The sequence below is a fragment of the Lichenostomus cassidix genome, unplaced genomic scaffold (genome assembly GCF_008360975.1).
Source record: "Lichenostomus cassidix isolate B80296 unplaced genomic scaffold, HeHo_3.0 HiC_scaffold_43, whole genome shotgun sequence".
NCBI classification, from domain to species: Eukaryota; Metazoa; Chordata; class Aves; order Passeriformes; family Meliphagidae; genus Lichenostomus; species Lichenostomus cassidix.
In genome coordinates, this window is record NW_028147635.1 from 996,368 (window position 1) to 1,019,674 (window position 23,307).

Consider the following 23,307-nt stretch of genomic DNA (forward strand, 5'->3'; position numbering starts at 1 on the left):
CTGTCACAGCCAAGGACTGCAGAGCCACTCTGGACACTGGGAATTCCTGCAGCTGTGTCCAGCCACAGGTGAGGCTTCCAACCTCGCTGGGAGAGAGCCCAGCTTGGAGAGTGCTGAACAAACAAACTGACAGCACTTCCAGTGCAGGAACATCTGGATTCATTCTCCTCTTGGATTCTCCCAAAGCCTGTCCAGGGCTCAAGGAGGAACCAAGGGAGTTGACTTTGACCATACAGCCCCAAACCAGGCCAGATGTTGGATTTCATGGCCTTGTTTAGCTTCTAAATACAGAAAAGTCAATACATGTTTCACTAATTAGTGGATACATCTATCACAGTGCTAATGATCATGCATATTTCAGTAATGAGTAGATACAAAGATAACCTTTTGTTGGAAGGTTCATCAAGAGGTCACCTTTGGCTCAGGCCTGTTGTTCAGGCCTCAGTAAGGCCTCTTGTTCAGGCCTTGGCACTTCAGGGATGTGGTTTAGTGCTGGGCTGACAGTGCTGGGTGAACGGCTGGGCTTGATGAGCTCAGAGGTCTTTTCCAACAGAAAATATTCTAGAATTCCAGGATTCTATCTGCTGGATTTAGCTTGGTCCATGTTAGCAGCATTAGTTTGCTCAGAAAGTTCCCTCTTGGTCAGCTCTTGAGGCCTAAGGCTTCAGCTCCTTTATTCTGATATTTTATTCTTAGTGCACCTACTTGATCTTAATAGACGCAGTAACATCAGTACTTGAAAGCAAAATGAGCATAGCAAGTTTGTATTTTAGAAGGAAACACACAGTTAAGAGAGAACAACAGGATTTGCTCCTCTGAACATTAAACAGGTTACAGAGTAACACTTTTCTTCAGGGTTTAATACTCACAGGGCACATCTCTGCTCTCATTGACTGCAGGGTGAGTTTGATTTGGAAATATTTAGAAAGCTCCAGGAGTATTCAGCAGCTTTTCCTAGGAATTCTCCTGCAGACCCTTTTAGGGCACACTTGAGGAGAGATCCTTCTTCTCTTTCTTGGCCATGCGGCCCATGGCATTGCTGGTGATCTCCAGGGGTTCCAAAGAGGAAAAGTCCTGTTCCAAGGCACCCCTGAGCACAGGCTTCCCAAGGCAAGGCCTGCAAAAGGAAGGCATTGTGTTAAGAAAGGACAGTTCTCCAGTTCCAGTGCCTTCGTCTCTCTGCCTAAGCCTGAGTTAGCCTAGGTGGAAATCACCAGCTGCCCATGGGGACTCAAAGTCCACAGCACATGCATTTCAGGGAGTTTTAGCTTCAGGCAGATTCCTGTTGCCACTGCTGCCTTCCTGCAGGACGCTGGCAGAAGGTGCTTGTTTCTGTTCCAAAGTGCTTTGCACAGGCTGGGCTCTCTGGGCTTGCATTAGAATGCAAACTGGGGAGGGTCACAGCCACCCTGGGATCAATTCCCTGCCTTGTCTTCACCCCAAAGCGGTGGTGCTTAGTCACTGAGGTGTTCATTCAATGGATTTATAAGTTCTAGTGCAGCGTCTTGCTGCCACAGGGAGCCTGAAATGCCAGGAGCTCGGGCTGTGCCCCCCAGCTGCCAGCCCAGCCCCACGTCGCTGCCGCACATCCCGGCAGACAGAGTGCACTGAGGAAAAGTCCTTTATTCCCACTGCAAACAGGTGTGGACGTTAGGAAACAAAGACAAATGAATGCAAGGCCTCCGGCCATGCCATCCGCCCTCTCCTCAGGCTCCTCCGTTCATCCTCCTGCCCTGAGGGCTGCGGGGGCGGGATGGCGTGGTGAGGGCAGCGCCGGGATGGTCCGGGCAGGGCTGGATCGTCCGGGCAGGGCTGGATCGTCTGGGCAGCTCTGGATCGTCTGGGCAGGGCTGGATCGTCTGGGCAGGGCTGCATCGTCTGGGCAGGGCTGGATAGTCCGGGCAGTGCCAGGATTTGTTGGGAAGCCCCTGGATTGTCTGGGCTGTGCCTGGATCCCCATGGCAACACTGGATCCCCCAGTAGCCCCCAGCTCCCTCCCAAACACACCCACTATCTGCTCTTTGGGAACATGATGATCTCCCAAATACACAGAACTGGTGAGAAACCTCATCAAGGAGTGTGATTGGGAAAAATGAAAATTCCTGCAGGAGAGGAGATGCATGGCAAAAGCATCATCCACCTTCCCTCAGCCCAGGCTGGGGCTGACAGCATCCACAGCACTGGGGCAGCTCGTGTCTGCTTCCTGAGGGAACTTTTTCCTCATCAAGTCAGATGAGGAATTTTTTCCTGATCAAGTCAGATGAGGAAGGAGAGGGCATTCCAGAACTCATTTCAGTGCTCCAGCTGAAATGTCTATTGAACTAAAGTGTGTATGGTGCCACTGGTCTGGTTTTGTGGAGTTCCCTTGTATACACTGGGCGACCACAAAAGAAAAAGAAAAAAAAAGTATTTAACAGATATCCTGCTTTTTTCAGTGACTGTTTCTTCTTGCAAAATCATTAAACTTTATTTCGAAGACTCAGCAAACTGTTTTTGTCACCTGCAGAGAGACCTAGAGGAAAGGAGACTGCTGCCCTGCTGTGGGAAAAATCCAAACATACAGTGGCAAAATATGGCCGTGAAGAACCCTGATAAACAGGGGAGAGCAGCATGTTTGGGAATGTTCTCATTTCCTTCTCCACGTGCCTCTGCCTGGGTGCTGCTTCAGGGATCCCCTGCTTGGTGCAATGATGAACATAAATTCACTCTTGATATTTCAGCCCCGGTTTTGTGTTTGTCCCTGCAAGCTACAGAGATATGATGTAAAAAGGAATAATTGACATAAATCTAAACTGCTTGAGCCACTTCTGTGGCACTTCATTTGCTTCTCTGTTCCACCCCTATGTTCAGGAATCTTTACTGGCCACCTGCCTTACACGACTTACACCTTCCACACCAACCAAGTGCTCCAGAGAAACCGAGCAGAGAGGTTGCTGCCAGCCAGGCCCCAGCAGAGTCAGGACATTGCCACGACACCAAATCAGCAGAGGAATTGAAGCCCAGAGTAATAAAGGCAGCCTGGCTGGTGCTTGGCTTCACTCCAGTTTGTCACAGCTGATTGGAAGGATGCCTCAGCCAAGAGCTCCAGGCAAGGCAGGGGGTTCAAAAGGAGGAGCAGAGACTGAACAGGGTGCTCTGCTTCATCTGCAAAACCTCTGGTGACGTGGAGGACATTCAGATTATAAATACAGGAGCTCCTGTTGGCCACAGGAAACTGGGCATATGGACCAGGCAGAGAAATGCACGGGAATGAAGGATGGCAGCTGTGAGGTGCTCAGCACCCACCTCAGTGGGCTGCAGCTGCCCTTGGCCTGAGCTTGGGAGGATCTTCCCTTTTCCTTTGGAACTCCCTGGCAAACACGGAGCCTTTCAGCCCACAGCAGTCCCCTCTGTGGGAGCACCAAGAGATTCACAGCCTCGCCAGGCTGGGTTGCCACCCTATGTGCTGCAGCTCCTGCCAGGCCTGCTCAGGGAGCACAGGCAGCTCTGCACACATCTATCTCCTGGGAATTGCTCACTTGGGAGGGAGCAGCAGCCAGAGACTGCAAAGACAAAGCAAGCATCTGCTTTGCTATCAACCCCAATGCCAGGCAGTGTCCTGCATGGCACGTTGTGGCATCCTGGAGCTTTCAGCTGCACAACGCATGTGGCCAAGCACGTGTCCTCTCAGGCTCTTGTCTCAGGAGATTTTCAGCCAGGCTGCAAGAGCTGCATTTGCAAATGCATTTGAGTGCTGCAGCACCTCTGCAGGCACCTGACACAGCCAGTGGGATCCAATGTCCTGGCAGGAAAATCCCCGTGTGCCTCACAATGAGTTCCACAAAACAGCCTGGCAGCTGCTGGCCTGCAGAACAGAGAGTTCTGGAAAATCTCCTTGGCATGGCTGAGAGCTCTGCTCCCTGCAGAGATCCTACAGAATGATCTCTGCACCAGGGCAGCTCTCTAGGAGGAGAAGTGGACGCAAGAAAAGGAGCTTTTGCATCAGACCAAGGCCTTGTGGCACAAGTCACAAGCACTTGGTGTCCCTGCATCCCTCCCGCCCCAGGCAGCGCCTTTCTCCTCTGCCCCACACAGCACACACTGCAACGCCCCAGAGACCAAAAGGCTTCAGCCTTCAGCAGTTTCCCCCAAATCAATGATTACAGCACAATGAAAACAACAAGCTCTTCTGATTTGTCAATTCCATCATTTTATTTCAATGAAAGCATCTTATGGAACCTGTTCTAACTGAGCAAGAGCTACAGCTCAACTGCCTGAGGAACAGATTCCAGAGGAACATATTCCAGGCCAAATGCTAAATAATATTATCTATTAGAAAAAAAAGAGCTACCTAGCAGTTTTCTTTCCCAACTAACGTCTAGTTTAAACCTTCAGAACTCTTTACCTTGTTTAATTAATTAATTTAGTTAATTCAGTTATTAGGATTTAATTTTAATGAATTTAGTTAGTTATTAATTTTTATTAATAATTAATTATTTTTTTGTTTCTTAATTAAACAGGAAAAGAGGGCATGAGTGGGCCTTTATCCAATTTTCCTTAATTCTAGAAGAGAGCTTTACTAACATCTAGTCCTATTTTAACCTACAGAATTTAAGTCTAATAAATTCTCTTACTTTTGCTCCTCAAATTCTTGAGGTAGCAAGTACAATGGCACCTCAGTCTTAAGCCTCCTGGCCCTGCAGCAGATGGACATTGCCACCCAACTTGGTGGCATCTGCAACATAACTGAGGATGCCTTCAATGGTCTTGTCCAGGTCATTGAAAATGTCACAGCCAATGTCAGGGTTTGGTTACTCAGACCAGAACCCTGACTTGCTTTGGCACGTCTTGTTTCCTGGTCACATCCATGTCACAAAGAAGAGAAGCAGGTTCTTTCTTTGGGGCCTTGCCAGAGTGGTGAAGGTGCCTTTGAACCAGACTTTTTGGGGAAGGGAACCTCTCCATGCCAAGCCTGCCAGTTGCATGCCAAGAGCTGTGAGGGATGCCCAAACAACCTGTGCCACTCTAGGAATTGCTGTCCCCAAGTGCCATCTGGAATGTCCTGTAGAAGGGACCCTGAGGCATTGTCTGTCATCCTCTATCCTCCAGGCTGGGTGGCTGCATTCTGGCCACAAGTCACTTGGGAGGGACACAGAGCCACTGTCCTCGTCAGCGTTCCCACTCAGGTCTCTGTCTTCGGCCCAGGCCTCTAATGGGAGAGACCCTGAGCCACTCTCTGCCTCACTGCTCCAGATCAGCTGTGTCTTCAGCCCATGACCAACATGGCAAGGAGCCTGAGCCACTCTCTTCCCCAGTTTTGCTGCTCGGCTCTTCATCTTCAGGCCATGCCTCGCCTGGGAGGGACCCTGAGACTCTCTCCTCCTCAGTGCTCCAGCTCAGCTGTGTGATCTCTGCCCACTCTGTGGACAGCCCTGGCAAACTGCACACAGACCTGAGCTCCTCAGAGCTGGCTCCCTCTGTGGTCGGTGCCTCTGACAGGCATGGCTCTGCTTCTGCCCCTGCCCCCTGCCCACCGAGATCTTCCAGCTGGCTGGGCAAGGGGCTTGGTGGGCACTGGTGCATAACTGGGTATGGTGTTGAGGCCTTTTCCTTGCTGTGAGGGGCTCTGCTGGTCAGAGCTGGGCCTTGGCCTGTGGCTGTTCATGGATGAAGGTTCCTGTGCTCTGCCCATGCCTCACGGGGCCTCACAGGAGGCCTCTCTTCTCCACTTCTGCAGCTTGAGTCTCATTCATGTTCCCCTTGCCAGTCCATCCAGGATGACGCAGGACTTCTCTTCAATCCCTAATTCTGTCAGCACAGTCCCTGCTGCTGCCCCTGCCCCTGCCCCCTGCCCACCCAGAGCTTCCAGCTGGCTGGGCTCCGGGCTGGGGGGGCAGCAGGGGCTGTGCGGGGCTGCCCGGCTCTCTGCTGCTGCCGCCTGCACCACAGAGGCAGCAGAAGCTGCTGTGTTTGCCACCTCTCGTGCCTTGGCAGTGGGATGTACGTGGTGCTCCTCATCCTCAGGAGCTCTGTCCAGAGCAGCAGCTTCTGGCTGAGTGTCCCCATGAGCTGCCTGGGCACGAGGTGTGCTGGGCAGGTCAGCGTCTGCCTCTTCTGCCAGCAGCTCGAAGGGGTCAAACATGAGCGCTGGGTAGAAGGGCTTGACCCAAATATGGTAGATAGTGATTTTGTGAGTGTTCTCCTGTGACGACTCCTGGTCACTGCTCTCTTCCCCACTGGACTCTGATTGATCTGCGTTTGGGGAAGAAAGCTCTAGGAGTCGTCCTGAGCCATTGCGATGTTCCAGTGGTTTTGGGTCATATGAACAGGACACTGGGATGCCTTCCTCCACACTACTGCCACCTTGGAGATCCCTGGAGCAGCCCCTGTCCTTGCTCTGTAGCTCCTCCAGGACTGTCCCTGCTGCTGACCCAGCCCACTGTCCGAGACCTTCCAGCTGGCTGGGAGAGGGCCTGGGGGGACAGAGCTCCTGAATCAAGTCTGGGGTTGAGGTCTTTTCCCCGCTGTGAGGGGCTCTGCTGGGCAGAGCTGGGCCTTGGCCTGTGGCTGTGCACGGCTGAAGCTTCCCGTGCTCTGCCCATGCCTCTCTTGGCCTCAAAGGAGGTCTCTTTTCTCCACTTCTCCAGCTTGGGTCTATGTCCTGTTCCTCTTCAGACAGCTCTTGGAGGCTCTCCACTTCCCACTCTTCCTCCAGGATGACACAGGACTTCTCATCAATCTCTGGTGCTGCCAGCACAGCCCCTGCTGCTGCCCCTGCCCCCTGCCCACCCAGAGCTTCCAGCTGGCCGGGCTCCGGGCTGGGGGGGCAGCAGGGGCTGTGCGGGGCAGCTGCCCGGCTCTCCGGCCCCAGTGCGGGGGCTGCTGCTGCCGTCCCTGTCCCCGTGCCCTGATGCGGAGGCCGCCGTGTCCCCGGCTGCTGGCCGCGTCGCCGGATCACAGCCGCCATCCCGCTCAGGATGGCACGGGAGCCGCGCCGCAGCGAGCGCAGCAGAGCCTGGCCGCGGCCCCTGGGGCTGTGCGGGGCTGCCCGGCTCTCTGCTGCTGCCGCCTGCGCCACAGAGGCAGCACAGGAGTCACGGTGCTCCTCAGCTTCCTGCGGGGCTGCCCGTGACTCGCAGTTGGACAGCTGCACGGAGCAGGAGAAGGATGAGGACCAGCTGGCCCTCTGCGGTGCAAACGGCCCCCTGGCACAGCAGCTCCCTCCGTGCCCGCAAGCCTGGCCCCAAGCCCGAGCGCATCCCTCACCTTCTGCCTCCCAGGGAATCGCAGCCACTTCTTCTTGGGCTGGAAGCCCACGGTGCTCTTCTCGCTTGTCGCCATCTCCGTCACGCTGTGACACTTCGCTACTGCGGGAGATGCTGTCTCCTGATAGAGCAGCTCTCTCTCCTGGCAGTGGCACCCCCGGGCTCTCGGTGCCCTTTTATAGCCTCCCGCTCACGCCGTGTCCCCAGGTGTCACAATGGGCTCTGGGCACACGCAGCCACACGTCACAAAGGAGCCTGCAAGGCGCTGCTGTCCCCACGGGCCACTCCCCAGCAGCCCCAGGACAGCGGCGGGCTAGGGGGGCTCAGAACCAGCTGCAAACCGGCTGGAACCGGCTGGGACAGCAGTGTGCAAAGAGGGCGGTGACAGAGCTGTCACACAGCCTCTCGCAGGGACACATCAGGGACTGCAAAAGCAATCAGTGCATGTGCCACAGCTTTAAAAAACTGGGTTTGCACATCATGCACAGCTGTAAAGTTGTAGAAGGCATCGCTGCAGGCTGAAATTTGTTTGTAAATAATTAGAAGGTAGAAATACTTCTGGAAAATGTTCCAAAAAATCCTTTTTCTGTCAAAAAAAGTCATTTTTTGGTGTCTATTAACTCTGATAATTGCAAACTCAGCAGAGAATTCCCTTCTCAAATCAGGATAGAGGGTCCACTGAAAAATGCAGAGGCTCTTGCACATGGAACATGTGCAAGACCAAGTTTAGGGTCAAGAACTGTGGTGTGCAAATACTGGGCTCATTGGGAAAAGCTTTTCCTTCCACCATAGTTGAGAATTCCATCATTTGCCCCTTTAGAATGAAGAATAAAACAGAGGAGAACTCCCACAGTTCAGGAAGCAAAGGAAAGAACTCCAGAGATGAGATGTTGGAATACAATTTCAAAAAAGGCTGAAACGTTCACACAGCTCCATTTGAAACTGGGAAATTGCAAGAGGAAGTGATGGTGAATACTCCCATTTCGGAGGGCTTGGATGGGCTCTTGGGAAGGACTTGTTCCCTGGGAGGGTGGGGAGGCCCTGGCACAGGGTGCCCAGAGAAGCTGTGGCTGCCCCTGGATCCCTGCAAGTGTCCAAGGCCAGGTTGGACACTGGGGCTTGGAGCAGCCTGGGATAGTGGAAGGTGTCCCTGCCCATGGCAGGGGGTGGCACTGGATGGGCTTCAAGGTCCCTCCCAACCCAAACCATTCTGGGGTTCCACGATTCTCTGGTTCTGTAAACTACTGTGAAACATTTCACATCAGCATGGAGAAGTCAATTCCATCCTGATTAGAGATCCAAAGGATAAAATTTGATGTATTTGATCTGTTAGAACTTTGTCATGACTCTGGAACAGGAGATTCCTCTCAAATGTAATAGTGGGATCTTAAAATCTTCCAATATAAGGATTTAATGTGTGCCATCTACAAACGATGACGCTGAATGAGGCTACATATCACACCCTCCAGTACTAATTTAACAATTAATTCTTCAGAATGACAGTGAATTTACTGTCATTCACACACTCTGACACTGAAATTCCTTGAAAGTCAGAATGGAAACCTAGTTGGATTTACCTATTTTAACCTATTTACCTATGCCCAAAAGACAACATCTATTTTATAACTTTCAAATTATAAACATGTAAAAGTAGAAGAAGAACCCAGTAAAGCAAATTAGGAAGAACAGAGCTCTATAAGGGATCCCTGACTATTTCTTCACAGTAAATCACAGGAGCTCTCTTAAGCATTAATGCTTAAGTAAATTGAGTATCCATTAAGCATTGAGTAAAATAAGCATCTGTGATTTCCAGGCTCATTGTCATGCAAGTTTTTTAAATTTGTCCATAAACCCTTTAAATATATTTGGCATTTCTATCTGTTAGAAGCTGTTGGGAAGCTTTTGTTACACTTATTGAGGTGAATAAAACACACACTTGCTCTGAAACATTGCAAAGCAAAGCACAGACAATTGGTGTCTTGGTTCAACCCAGGCAGCACCTCACAGCCCCTCGGTCACTCCCCACCAGTGGGATCAGGAAGAGAGTTGGGAGGGTAAAAACTGGAGTGGGTTGAGATCAAGGCACTTCAACAGGGAAAGCAAAAGGCACCACATGAGCAAAGCAAAAGAAGGAATTCTTTCAGCCCTTCCCAGGGCTGGGCAGCTGTTCAGCACCTCCAGGAGAGCAGGGCTCCATCCCACAGAACAGTGACTTGGGAAGACAAAAGGCATCCCTCCAAACGTCCCCCTTCCTCCTTCTTCCCCCCACTGCATATCCTGAGCATGAAGTGACATGGTCTGGGATATCCCTGGGATCACAATGATGCCTTAATAATTTTGGGGTTTTTTTTTCTTCATGTGTCTGTAAATTGGTGTAGTTCTCTGTTCTCACAGAATGCAGAAAACCTCTGTTCCCAACACATTTAACCAAACCAAAGCTCTCTGGATAGAGATTCAAGGACATATTCATTACCCTTGGGCCAGAAAATATCTGAACAACAGTGGAAAGGGGGGAGCAGAGCCTGGGGTGGTCAATATCATCGCCTGAAGGTGTGATTAGAGAATTAGGGACCAATATGCTAATAAGACAAAACTTAAAAAATATAAAGAGCTTGTGATCTGGTATCTATTTTGGGTGTAGTCCCTGAGGGAGACTTTGTTGCCTGAACGTACCTTGAAGGCCTTGAATAAATTTTTCTGCTTTTAATACACCGAATTGTTTTCGCTTCTGTTTCAGGTAGCCTGTTCCAGGCATCAGAGTCACCCAGAGATAAAGATCTGAATGTCTGCTGTGACCCATGAGAGCTCTGCAGCCCCTGGGGACACAACAGGGACAGGGAAAGGAGTGTGGGCAGTGCCTCCTCTGAGCCTCAGGGAACTTCCAGAGGAGGATCCAGGGCAGCCCCAAGGCCATCTGGCAGGCCTGGAACAAGGCAGGCAGCTCTGAGCAGCCTCCATGGCCCCAGCAGAGCTCGTGTGGGAGGGCTGAGTGCAGGGAGCACCATCAGCTGCCTGTGTGTCCCAGCTGGAGCAGCAGAGCCCAGCAGAGGCAGCCCATGGCCCCAGGCAGCACAGCCCCCGTGCTCTGCAGAGCAGCACCCCCAGCTCTGTGGGGCTGTGGGGAGCAGGGCAGGGGCTGCAGCAATGGCTGCTCAGGCCAGCACAGCCGTGATCCCCTGGGAAAGACTCTGTGGGCAGCTGGGTTGTGCCAGGAGAAGAGCAGGAGCCCTTGTGTGTGTGCACAGGAGTCCTGGCAAGAGCTGGGGCACCAGGAGCTGCCTGAGGAGCCCCGGGGCAAACTCTCTGCTGCTGTCCTGGGCAGTGGGGCTGTCCTGGGGCTGCAGGAGATGCCAGAGCTGAGGATCTCCTGAGCATTCCAGACACAGAGTCACTGTCCCTGACCTCCATTGCTTCCCATTCTTGCTGCAGAGCCAGATAGGACTGGGCTGCTCTGCTGGGCTGGGGCAGAGGTAGGGAGAGGCTGGACTGGGCAGTGCCAGGGAGGGGAAAACAATGGACCCTTGGTTATACAAGTCCCTGCAGTGTCAGAATGGTTCCATGGAGCCCCAGTGTGTCACAATGATCTCCCTTATTCCATGGGCCCCCAGAGTGTCACAATGGCCCCTTGGTTCCTCGAGGCCCTGAAGTGTCCAAATGGTCTCCATGGTTCCTGAAGGCCCTGCAGTGTCACAATGGCCCTTGGTTCCATGATGCCCCACAGTGTCACAATGGCCCTTGTTTCTATGGGGCCCTGAAGGACCCCAGAAAGGTCTCCTTGGATCTGCAGTATGACAGTGGACCCTTGGTTGCACGAAGCCAAGAAATGTCACAATGCTCTCCTTGGTTCCATGGTGCTCCACAGTGTCACAGTGTCCCTTGGCTGGTTAGGGCCCCATGATGTCACAATGGCCCCTTGGTTCCATGAGGCCTTGCAATGTCACAATGGTCTCCTTATCTTCATGGGGCCCCACAGTGTCACAATGGCACCTTGGTTCCTTTAAGCCTCACAGTGTCACCATGGTCCCCTGGGTTACACAAGGCCCTGCAGTGTCACAATGCCCCTTTGGTTCTATGGGGCCCTCAGTGTCTGTTTTGCGGCTGGGCAGTGTCAGTACCAAAGACAGAGACACCAACTGAGGGAACAGTGTAATTTATTATAACACAAAACTGCAAAGAAGAACAAAAGGATAAACTCAGCAATGCACAATATCATTAGCAAAGAATTCCAAAAGGATAAGATGGACAAAGCACCCAGTCATCTCTACCAAAGATTGCCTGAAGGGATTTAGAAAGATCCATCACCAGTTACCCTCAGACTTTACCATCACCCAGACCCACACATCAGCTGGGGAAGCTGTCACAGCCAAGGACTGCAGAGCCACTCTGGACACTGGGAATTCCTGCAGCTGTGTCCACCCACAGGTGAGGCTTCCAACCTCGCTGGGAGAGAGCCCAGCTTGGAGAGTGCTGAACAAACAAACTGACAGCACTTCCAGTGCAGGAACATCTGGATTCATTCTCCTCTTGGATTCTCCCAAAGCCTGGCCAGGGCTCAAGGAGGAACCAAGGGAGTTGACTTTGACCATACTCCCCCAAACAAAGCCAGATGTGGCCTTGCCTGGTTTCTAAATACACAAAGGGACATCAATGTTTCACCAATGAACAGTTACAAAGATAATTTTGCTAATAATACTTAGTTAGCAGAAACAAATAACATTTTGTTAGAAGGTTCATCTAGAGATAGCTTTGGCTCAGGGCCTGTGGTTCAGGCCTTGGTTCTTCAATCAGTCACTTGACCTACAGATGAACTACAATCTTCATAATAATTCTTTTGATAACAGAACCTTAGATTTAAGTATTAGGCATAAAGGCATTGTCTCTTGTTCTTCAGTTCAGTGCTGTTCAAGTTCATTACTCGGAGCTATAATTAACATTCCTTTAAAAACATGCCTAATTAGTTCCTATTCTCTATGTTATGAATTTTCCTTTTTTTCTTGAGCCTCTCTCTCTTTTTATTCTATTTTCCAGCACAAAGTGTCACAACAACTCTAACATGGAATCATAACACACCAAGTGCACACACTGCAATGATTACAGTGACTGCCACAAATGCATTTCACAGCAGCCTCCAATTTGGCAGCCATGGAGTCAATCCCACCAGGGAGAATCTTCCTCTTTCTGCCACTCTTTTACTGCTCTATTGAGGTCATTCCTGACTGTTGGACTCCAAATCCATCACTGATACAAGTGCAACATTCCTGTCCTAGAATCACACATGCTCCTCCCTGGACAGCAAGCAGATAATCCAAGGCCATGTGGTTCTGTAGAGCTCCATTGGTGTTTGTTGGAGCTCATAGGATGAGCTATTCAATATTTTAACATTACAGTTTGCTACTTCTTCTAATAATCATATTAGCTCATTAATATAAACTCCATAGGACAAGGCAATGTACATGGGACACAGGGTGAACCAGAATCTTTGGCCTTCTGAAATCAAAGGCACTCTTTGGGTGGAAAATATTCTCTTGTCCCCAACCCTTCCCTGAGGTTGTTGCCAAAGTAGCCAAAAGGGTGGCACCGCAGCTGAGAGTGGTATAACACTGACCCTGAGCAGCTCCAGCACCCCAAGCTCTACTGACATTGTGAGTGATGTTCAAGCACAGAAATCCTTTCATAGGGTTTGGCTTCTCCAGAAGGGAAACCTTACTAAATCCTGTGAAATTGGTAATTTTATTCCTTTGTACTACAGTACAGTTTTCTTTAATTATCCCTTCACTGGCTCTGTTACAAGTCAGAGCCCATTGACAGAGTTCTGCCACCCTGTAGCGTGGGCCCTCCAAGGGAATCCTGTTCCTCCCAACATTAGTTGAGAACATACCCAGCAATTAGTTGAATTTAATATTTTGACTACTTTGATCTTTATATTTTCATAAGAATTTTCATGACTAATCCATTGGTGAAACTCTAGAGGAGTTTCTGGCAAACAAAGATTCTGGTTGACTATCAAGATACAATTTACAGCCGCAAGCAGTACTTCAGTGACAAGGTTATTCATTCTTTTTCCTCAATCTCATTCAGGTCAGGAACAATAATTCCATTGTCCATGGAGCTGGCTCCTTTTTAATTCCACAATAATGCCCCAAGGTCCTTTGCTGTTCAGCTTCACCGCGGTGTCTGTGGGTAACAAGGCTTGGTGAGGTCCTTTCCCCTTTGGCTGGAGAGCTGCCAGGTCCCAGTCCTTGAGGTGCTCCAGGCTCCTGGCTGGAATTCCTGTGGAAGGCACTCAGGGTCACATCAGCCTTCACATGGAGCCCTGTGGATCAGAGCATTTTCCAAAGGGAACGTTGGGGCAAACAGGGAGATTTGGTCTGGCAGGATCTGTCAAACAACATCCTGTAACATCTACTTGTTCTCCCATAGAACACTTGGCTGCAGGGACATATTCCCATTGTTCTTGCCCAGGTTTCAGGATTAAAACTGTGTTGTCTTTCCCCAGAGCTGTTCCTTCAGCTGGCTCAGGAGGGCCATTTGGCCTCTGGACCCACACCTTGGCTCCATTATTAGGACTGCTGGATCCAAACCCTTTATCTCCACAAGCAGTACAGATTTGAGGTGGATCTCCTTTTTTCACAACTGTTTTTAAAACTGTATTATCAGTAATTGTCCTATCCTGTCATGGGGTTGCATAATCAAATCTTGTTCACTATTGTTAACCAGAATTTAACTTCTTTTTGATTATTTGTATCGATTTCTCCTCCCATGACATGAACAATTTGCAAGGCCAAGCTGCAGTGAGCAGTTATCAAACCAAAGTGTTCTGGAGGAATCTGAATTCCTGTTTTGGTATTGATAACTCTCATTTGCTTCTGATTTATCCTCAGTAAATCTAATGCATAAAGGTCCAGCCATGCAGCTTCTGTAGTGAGGACCTGTAAGGGGTTCTCCATCAGGACATATTCCCATCTCCTCATTTTTTCATCTGCTCTTTTAATAACCCCTCCATCCATTTCACAAATCCTACAGCTTGTGGATAGTGTGGTATATGAAAAACCCAGCAGCCTTAATCACTTTATTTCTCACAGTAACAGACAAAGCATTCCATATCACAGTATCAGAAAACACTATAAAAATAGCCAATTTCATCCCATCCTCCTTTATTCATTATACACAAACTCGCCAATTTTCCCACTGATGTTCAGGTCCTGGCCAAACATTTTCTGTAAGGTATTTAGTATTACATCCCTGAGCAGCAAAAGGTAACAAATTGTCAGCATTATTTCACACTATTATTTAGTTTGTACCTACATATATATACATACATACATATTTTAATTATATTTTACATATAATTTTTATTATAAATATATATATTTATTATATTATTATATTATTTCACTTGCACAGAGAAATCTGAGCTCAAGATTAAAAACTTCTGTTGCTCCATGTGGGAGCATTCCAAAACCAGTTGTTCCTTCTGTTGGTGCTTTTTCCAATATACTGTTAACAAAATTTATCCTCATCTTCCCAAACCCACAAGATCTTTTCCTTTTTCCATATGCAATTTTGGATGCATTTTAATACATCCAGCGGATCAGCTTCTTTTAGCTGACTGCCCCATTGCTCACACAGTGCTCTGATCTCAGCCCACTCCAGAGCCAGTGAACTATAGGGAAGGTCTTCCCAACCAGGAATCTTGGATGGGACCAATTCCTTACATTTATATTTACAAAGTGACATTTTGCTGTGATATCTGCTCCATTCAGCCTGGTCCATGTTAGCAGCATTAGTTTGCTCAGAAAGTTCCCTCTTGGTCAGCTCTGAAGGCTTCAGGCCCTTTAGCTCCTGGTGCTAAGTTGCTCACGCTGAACGAGACGAGTTGGAGAGAATACAGTTCATCCAATTCCTTCTGGGACACTGAGAGGGGAGGGTGTGAAAACAGGAGCATTGTTTGGTGTCACCTCCTCTCTGCCCTTCAGGCCTTTCAGTGCTCTGAAACAGCCAAAAGCTTTCTTCAGGAGTGCAAGGAAGCAGCTGTTCCTTCTGCCAGGTCTGGCTCTCTCCAGTCCCTGCTCTTGACTGCTTTTGTCCCTCTTGCTGTGCCCTCTGTTCCCCCTCTGCTCGCTGGCTGCTGCCCAGGACTGTGGAACTGGCCCAGATCAAGTGCTCGAGAGCCTCATTTCTCTGCCCTTGGAGCTGCCTGGGCACAGCAGCCTTTTCCATCTGCAAGCTCCATGTGGACAGGGAGTGCCCAGCTCCGTTCCTTGCACAACCTGCAGGAGCCTAGGGCCTGCCATCTCAAGTCCCTGCTGGCACTGAGGGCTCCCAGGTGCCTCAGGCTGCTGTGACACCACTGCAAACAGGAGGCAAGAGTGGCAGGGGCTGTGCTCAAAGTCAGGTCCATTTGCTGCTGCTGTGCTGCTGCTGTGGGGTCATTTGTCCAGCCCTGCCCCAGACTCAGGGATCAGCTCCAGGCCCTGCTGCTGCTCCCTCGGGATCAGCCACAGTTTGGTTGTTGCTCTCAATGCCAGCAGAAACAGTGGCTGAAGCAGCAGATGCTGACAGTGCCCCAAGCCCTGGGGCCAGAGGGAAGGGAGCTGCTTCACACGAGAACCAGGTGCAAAGGACATTTCTTTTTTAAGACATATTTTCTGGTTTAAGAAAAAAAAAGGGAAAGAAAAAACCACATGAAATACGAAAGATAAAAACAAAACTCAGGTGTGTAGTAAAAAACATTCTGTAACTTTGGATTAAAAGGCAACTGATCTTTTGTAAAAGAGAACTCAGTTATTTACTTTGTAAATGAGCTGATGGCATGGATCTATCTTACTGACCTCAGCAGCCTTTATTAAAGATTTTGGAGTTTGTTTCCAATATTGTTTTTTTTAATTGTGGTTGAAGTATTAGGAAATTGATTGCGCCCTGCCCGCTCCGAGCAGGACCGGGAATCTAAACTCTGTCAAACCCCAACTCCTTTAGAAGATGCCCTTCCTTCTCACTCTGTGAATGAGCTGTACATTCCCTCTGAAATTGTCAGTAGTTTCGTAAAGACCGAAAGTCCCACTTACAGCTTTTTGCTCTGGTTTGGAAGTGGAGAAGGGAAATTCTTCATTCACCAACTCCAGACTGCACTGCCTTAGGAACAACAGCCCACTCGCCAGGTTTGGCTCACTCGTGGCATTTCTAGAGGAGGAAGAAAGTGCAATTGCACAATTCCAACCCAAAAGGAATGAAGAGTGGGACAGACAAAACATGCTGTGGACATACAGGCGTTCAGCTGGGACTGTGGAGTGTTGGGGTTCTTGCCAATTGGATGTGTATCCCTCACTGCAATCTCTGGGCCTGCAGGAGAGTCTCACTCACCTGCACAAGCAGAAAGCTCCGTCGGTGTGCTCAGAACAGGCTCGTCTGATGCAGAGCTGTCAGAGCAATGGGAGGGCAGAGCAGGCCCAGCCGTGCCCAGGGCTGAGCCCCAGCAGAGCCCTGGCAGAGCCCAGAGCAGCCTCAGCATCCGCAGAGCCCTGCTGGAAGGAGAGAAACCAGAAACTGCCCGTCAGCTGAAGGCTCCTGTCCCCCTTGTCCCAACTGCCCACAGTGCCCAGGCCATGCTGGCTGAGCTCAGAGCTGTGCCCAAACCTCCCCATCATTGCTGCCTTTGGGAGGAGAGCAGGAGGGCAGGACATGTGCCCAGCCTCCAGCCAGCCATGGCAGATCCACTTCCTCAGCAGCTGCCCAGAGCCAAAGAGCAGCTTGGCAGATGACTGAAGAAGTTGCCTCCATCCCAGCCAAAGGGGAAAACTTTTGGGGCCCAGCTAGGCTGTGCAATGCACAGATGTGGGAGCATCCCCCTGGCTTTGAACTCACCTGCAAATTGGGTGTGGAGTGTGTCTTTGAAGAAAGTGCCACAGTGATTAAAGCTGATCATCTTCAGCTTGCATGTCCCCAGGTCAAGGAAGAGGTTGTCAATCCTTGAAGTCCTCCTTGGTGTCTCCAGCTGCAGCTCCACCTGGTGCAGCATCTCCAGGGGCTCCTGCTCCTTCCCTGGGGGCCACACCAGGCTGTCAGTGTTCTGGCCAGGGCCCCAGACAACAATGAACCAGGAAAAGATGTGTGGAGCTGTTACCTCCCAGGCCCCTGGATCAAACTGTGCACATGGATCTCTCCCATCTTCTAGGGCAGATGAACATCCTGCATCCAAGGGTCGTTGAAGAGGTCCTCCAGCGATGGCCTGTCCATGGGTTGCATGGACAAGCACCTCTTAATAAGATCTTGGCACTCTGAGGACAGAAACCAGAAACTTCCAGTCAGTTGGAGAAGGCTCCTGTCCACTTTTCCCTCCCAGTTCCCATGCCCAGGCCATGCTGGGTGTGCTAGAACTGTGCCTAAACTTCCCCAGGCATTCTCTGTTTTGGAGGAGGGCAGGAGAGCAGGACATGTGCCTCCTCCTCAGCAGCTGCCAGAGGAGGATGCTCATGAGCCTGCTGCTCTCTCCCAGCACTGGTACTCCCCCTGTGCCACAGAGGTGAGGATCCACCTTGAGAGAGCCGTCGTGGGAACAAGATCCGCCCCCAGATGATCTCCTGGCCCCTCCTGAATGGGTGCTTCCCGACGACCAGGTGGTACAGCAGGAGGCCCAGGGTCCAGATCGTTGCTGCCCCACCGTTGTAGCATTTGAGGTGGATCCACTCTGGTGGGCTGTAGGACAGGGTTCCTGTGGAATACAGATGGAGTTCATCAGGGGATGCTGCTGCTCCCAGAGCCTCACCCCACATCCCTGGGTATGCAGGGGCTGCACCAGTGGCACACAGGGTGACCTGCTGCCCTCTCGCCAGCACCTGTGACTCGTGTACAAACTTGGGGTTGGAAAAGAAGCCACTGGTGTTGGAATGAGGCAGCAGAAGCCCTGGGGAGGTCCAACCAGGACATGCAAAATAAAACCATTCCCAGAGGTGGGAAAAACCACTCTCATCCCTGCCTGCATTGCCCCCGAAAAACAATTACAAGCCAAGGCAAACAAGGGGAGTGGAGCAGTCCAAGACCTTCCTCGCCTGCCTACCAAACTGGCTGGGGCATGGGGTCTGACACCCCTCACTGCTACACTCATTGGAGTTTGTCAGACTGACTGCCCCAGCCCCAGCCCAGCCAAGGGCAGAGTGGGTGGTGAAGGTGGTCAACAGGGCTGCAAGCTGCCCCCTTCGACCCCCACCCAAAAGTAACTTGGCTGAAGAGTTAATCCCATGCCTGGCAGCTATAGGAGAAGCCCTGGTGCTACACCCAGGCTGGACCATGAGATGCCCAGGAGCATCCCCTGGGAAGGCTCACCTGCAAATTGGGTGTAGGCTGTGTCTTGGAGGAAGGTGCCACAGCCAAAGTCGATAAGTTTCAGCTTCATGGTGGCCAGGTCGAGCAGGATGTTCTCGGGCTTGATGTCCCTGTGCAGCACCCCGCAGCTGGTGCAGTGCCGCACAGCCTCCAGCACCTGCCGGAACATCCCCCGTGCCTCCTCCTCCGGCAGGAACCTCCGCTCCGCCAGGAAATCCGACAGGTCCTGACAGCGCTCCGGACGCTCCAGCACCAACAGGTAGTCGTTGGGGAGCTCAACCCACTCCAGGAGCTGGATGACACCAGCACAGCCAGTGGACACCTTGTGCAGCAGCACGATCTCCAGGGGCGCACGGGTGCCATCGGGCTACGGGAGGAACACGATGCCATCAGTGGGGCTGAGGCCGTGCCAGGGCTCTGGGACCCCTCACCCAGCCCGGGATGCTCTGCGCCCCCCGCTCACCCCACGCCCGCTCTACCTCCCTCGAGGCGTCCTGGCAGCTCCCACCCTGCCGGGCCCCGGCTTATCCCCGCTCGGCACGGCCCGGGTTCTGCCGCTGGCCCCGCTCACTCACCAACTCGCCCCAATGATGGATGCGGCTCCGCGGTACACATTTGATGGCCACCTGCGAGAAGGAGAGAGCAGCGGGCTCAGCTCGCCGCCCGCCCTGCCGAGCTCCACCCTCCTCCTCCTTCTCCTCCTCCTCCTCCGCCCGCCGCCAGCCCCGCCACTCACCGGGGCGCCGTCCGCTAGCCGCGTCCCCGCGTAGACGCTGCCGAACCCGCCTGTGCCCAGCAGCGCACCCAGCCGGTACCGCTCCTGCAGGGCCTCCTGCGCCTTCCCTGCGGGCGACACGCGGCCGTCACCGCTCGGCCTGGGGCCACACACGGCCCCCGACCGCCTCTGCACCACCCCGGGCCGGGCATCCCCCTCTGAACAGGGCACGGGCGGCTCGGGGCCGGCGGCCGGACTGCCGAGCGGCGGAGCTCGGGCCGGGGAAGGCGCAGCGGAGGCGGCAGGAGCGGCCGCGCCGTGTGTGTCCTCCACGGGCCCCGGGAAGAGCCGGTAACGGGGCCGGAGCTGGGGTCGGGGCCGAAGCTGGGGCCAGGGTCGGGGCTGGGGCCGAAGCTGGGGCCAGGGTCGAGGCCGGGGCCGTGGTCGGGGTCGGCACTGGACCCTGCGTCGGGGCCGGGGCCAGGCTCGGGACAGGCGGAGCCAAAGGGTGGCGATGCCGCCCCAGACCCAGCCACTGATGCCCGCCCAGCAGCGCCACAGCCAGGCCCGGCAGAGCCGGGCAGAGGCGAGAGCGCGGCGGGACGCCCAGGGGCGGGGAGGGGGCAGCCCCTGCCGGGGCCCGGGGCGAGCCTGGGGCATGGCCCGGGCTGGAAGGGGGAGAGGGAGGGCGAGAAAGGAGGGGACACAGGGAAAGGGACACCGGGAGGGGCTGTGGGACAGGGGGAGAGGGAGAGGAGGAGCAGGATAAAGGGAAGGAGAGGGTCCTCAAAAATCTTCTTTCGCCGCTGCCGCCGCTGCCGCTGCTGCAACTGAAGCTCCGGGGCCGTTAGTCCGAGTGGCCGTTTGTCCGAGTGGCCGTTAGTCCGAGTGGCCGTTTGTCCGAGTGGCCGTTTGTCCGTTCCCCGCTCGCCCCCGCGCGCCCCACGGCCGAGCCCCGCGCGCCCCCGGGGGCAGCCCCTGAGTCTGTCCAAACACGGGAACTTTGCCGTGTTCAGCTGACATCCAGAGGCTTGACTGCTGCACAGTGGCACAGCAATCCCCTTGGCTGCTCTGTGCATTGTCCCTGCTGAGGGTCAAACACTAGCAGAGCACATTCCCTGTCTCTAGAATTCATACCTGACCCAAGCACTGCACTTGTGTCTCCAGCATTGCTTTCCAAGCAGAACGGGGAAAGACAAACTGTGTGTAACTCATGGTATTACAGAGAGTCTAAAACATGCTAAGTCATAGATCTTCGAGGTGAGATCCATTTGCAGTTAATGGCATAGAGAAGTAGTGCAACATGGAAAAGGAGAGCACATAAATAAATAGAGGAAAACATCTCAGATTGTTTCTTTGCATTTTCATTTCACTTCTGGAAAGCTGTTTCAGTTTTCCAGGAATCTTCTCCACAGTCCTGCTTGCTCTTTTCAAGAACCTTTCCTGGAGGGAATGAGTTGCAGGGATTATTGGGCTGCGCTGGCCCTGGCCGGGTGCCTGGTGCCACCAAAGCTGCTCTGTCACTCTCCTCACAGGTGCAGGACACAGAACTCAGGAGGAAAGGCTCGTGTGCTGGGATAAGGGCAGGGAGAGGTCACTCACTGGTCACTGTCAGGGGCACAACAGACACAAGCTAGGGAAATTAATGAAATTGATTTCCACGCAAATCACAGTATGAGAAGGAGAACTAAAAGAAACCCTAACAAAACACCTTCCCCACCCCTTTCTCCTTCCCAGGCTCCCAGCCTCCACCTGCAGTCCCTGCTCTGCTCTCTCTGCACAGGAAATTTGTCACCAGTCACAGACTTTGCTTTAGCCTCATCCTGGGATCTCTTCCTGGAGAGGAAGAACTTTCTCCAGCAGAGATTTGGAGTGTGACAGCCTTTGAGACTCAGGGCATTTCCCCTGCAGCTCCTTGTAGGTCTCCTCTTCCCGTGCTGGTTCTCCTGAACCACAGAACTGCCAGCTGCAGCTTTGCAAACATCAGGTCAAGGTGTGGATGTTCCTGAACAATTTGCTCGAGGTCCTTGGGGGCTGCATCCAATCCATCCTTCTTTTCTTCCCCCTTTGCATGGAGCCAGTGGATCTGCTGGCCCCTGGCCAGGGCCTGGCAGAGCAGGTGGAACCTGGGTCCTGCTGCAGGAGCTGGGGGAGCTCCAGGACTCGCTCTGGCCGCTGGGGCAGCCACAACACAAGCCGTTGCCAGCCAGGAGCCGAGGGCTCCGTGTGGCTCTGCAGGACCTTGTCCCTGGGGCTCGTCTGGATCAGCGCGGGCAGCTGGGCTGCACTTGGCTTCCTTTGTGTCCCTGCTTCCCCTGGGACAGCAGCTGCCCAGCGCCGAGGGGACAGCAATGGCACCGGGGCAGTTTGGGGTGAGGTTCAGTGTCTGTGCCTGGCATGAAACCCAAATCCTTGCCGAAGGAGCAGAGAGTGCTGACAGAGCACAGGATGCTCTGCTGAGCACGGGATGGACCAGGGTGGACAGCTCCGGACTGGTGCTGCCAGTGCCGCGCGGGGCGGGGCCGCTTTGGGGACCCCCCAGGGCAGAGCGCTTTGGGCTGCTTTGGGGCTCTGGGCACCTGCAAAACCGGCGCTGGGCACGGCAAGAGCGTGTGGGGGCAGCTGGGGCCCTACTGGTGGCACTGGTGGCGCTGGGAGTCCCCCCGGCTGTGGGCACGGAGCTCTGGGGTGAGCGGGAAGGGAGGGAGAGAGGTGGTGGGAAAAACGAGAAGAACGGGGTAATTGTGGGTAGAACCCCCCAAACCACCCCACTGTCCCACTTCCATCCCCGCACCTCTCACGGGCTGTGGGGGCTTCGGAGAATGAGGGAGGGAAGAGATGGTAGTAGGAGGAGCCGGAGAAGGGATTGGGGGAAGGAGGAGAAGGAGGTGGGATTAGGGCGGAGAAGGAGGGGGAGAGACAGAGGGGTAGGAGCGGGAGGAAGAGGAGGGAAAAAGGACAAAGGAGGATCGGGAAGGAGCCACTCGGTCTGGGATTCCCTGAATTCGCAGCCCCCCTGGACCATCGCCGCCCCCATCCCGCAGGTGAGCGGGGAGGGGGAGCTCGCCCCAAATATCCGGGGAATCCCTGGGTTTGGGGTTTTTTGTGGGGGTGTTTGGAGTTTTCGGGACTCCAAAGCCGAGCCGCAAATGCCCCTCGGGGGGACATGGGGGGTTCCCCGGGAGGTGTTTTTGGGGGTCCCGGTGGCGGTGCCGGCAGAGCCCCGATGGGGGGCGGGGGGATGCGGGTCTCCCCGCGGTGGGGGTTGGGCTCTGCCCGGGCCCTCCAAGCTCTGCCCGGGGCCATGTGGTGACCGCGCCGGAGCGGGGCGGGATTGGGGACACACCGGTTTTGGGGACCTGCGGGAGCCGCGCCTTCTCTTCAGAACCCCAGGGAGAGGAGACCCCCAGAAGCCCGGAGCAGGGAGTCTGCGAGGGGGAATGCCTGGGATTGCTGGGACACCCGGCGGGGGAATCTGGGGGCTGGAGGGGCGGGATGGCCGGGAAAGGGGTTCAGAACTCCCAGGTCCTGCAAGTGGCTGCTCCCAGTGTGAGCCCAGTTGCCCCCCTGGCCCCATGTGGTTCCAGTTTCCTCATCACTCCCAGTATGATCCTGCTTACTTCCTCACTCCCTCTAGGATCCCTGTTGCTCCCAGTATGAGCCCAGTCAGTCCCAGTCATACCCTATTATGATGCAATTTGCTCCCAGCACAGTCCCAGTTGCTCCCAGTTCCTCCCTCTTTTGCCCAGTGTGTCCCCAGTTCTCCCAGTTGCTGCTAGCATAGTCACAGTCACTCCCAGTAGTATCCCAGGATGAGTCTAGTATGATGGCAGTCTCTCCCTGCAGCGCCCCAGTCACTCCCACTTGCCCCCAGTTACCCCCAGTATGGTCACAGTTCCCCCCCAGCACATTCCCAGTTAGTCCCAGTATGGTCCCAGTCACCACCTGCATGGTCTCAGGCACTCCCGGTATATCCCAGTTGCCCTGAACATTCTCACAGTCATTCCCAGGCACTCCCAGTTACCCCAG

The 23,307-nt window shown here is 53.3% G+C and overlaps 2 protein-coding genes, 1 long non-coding RNA gene and 1 pseudogene across 3 annotated transcripts in view; 2 read left to right on the forward strand and 2 right to left on the reverse strand.

Annotated features, from left to right (window-relative positions):
• LOC146421086 (uncharacterized) overlaps positions 1 to 23,307 on the forward strand; it is a 453,431-nt gene that overhangs the window by 47,071 nt on the left and 383,053 nt on the right. The gene's annotated exons all lie outside the window — the stretch shown is intronic.
• Positions 1 to 23,307, reverse strand: part of LOC146421088 (uncharacterized) — a 44,920-nt gene that overhangs the window by 9,809 nt on the left and 11,804 nt on the right. The window lies entirely within an intron of this gene.
• The window catches only part of LOC146421089 (uncharacterized), a 29,074-nt gene that overhangs the window by 2,375 nt on the left and 3,392 nt on the right, over positions 1 to 23,307 (forward strand). The gene's annotated exons all lie outside the window — the stretch shown is intronic.
• On the reverse strand, positions 17,361 to 22,584 carry LOC146421091 (serine/threonine-protein kinase pim-1-like; annotated as a pseudogene).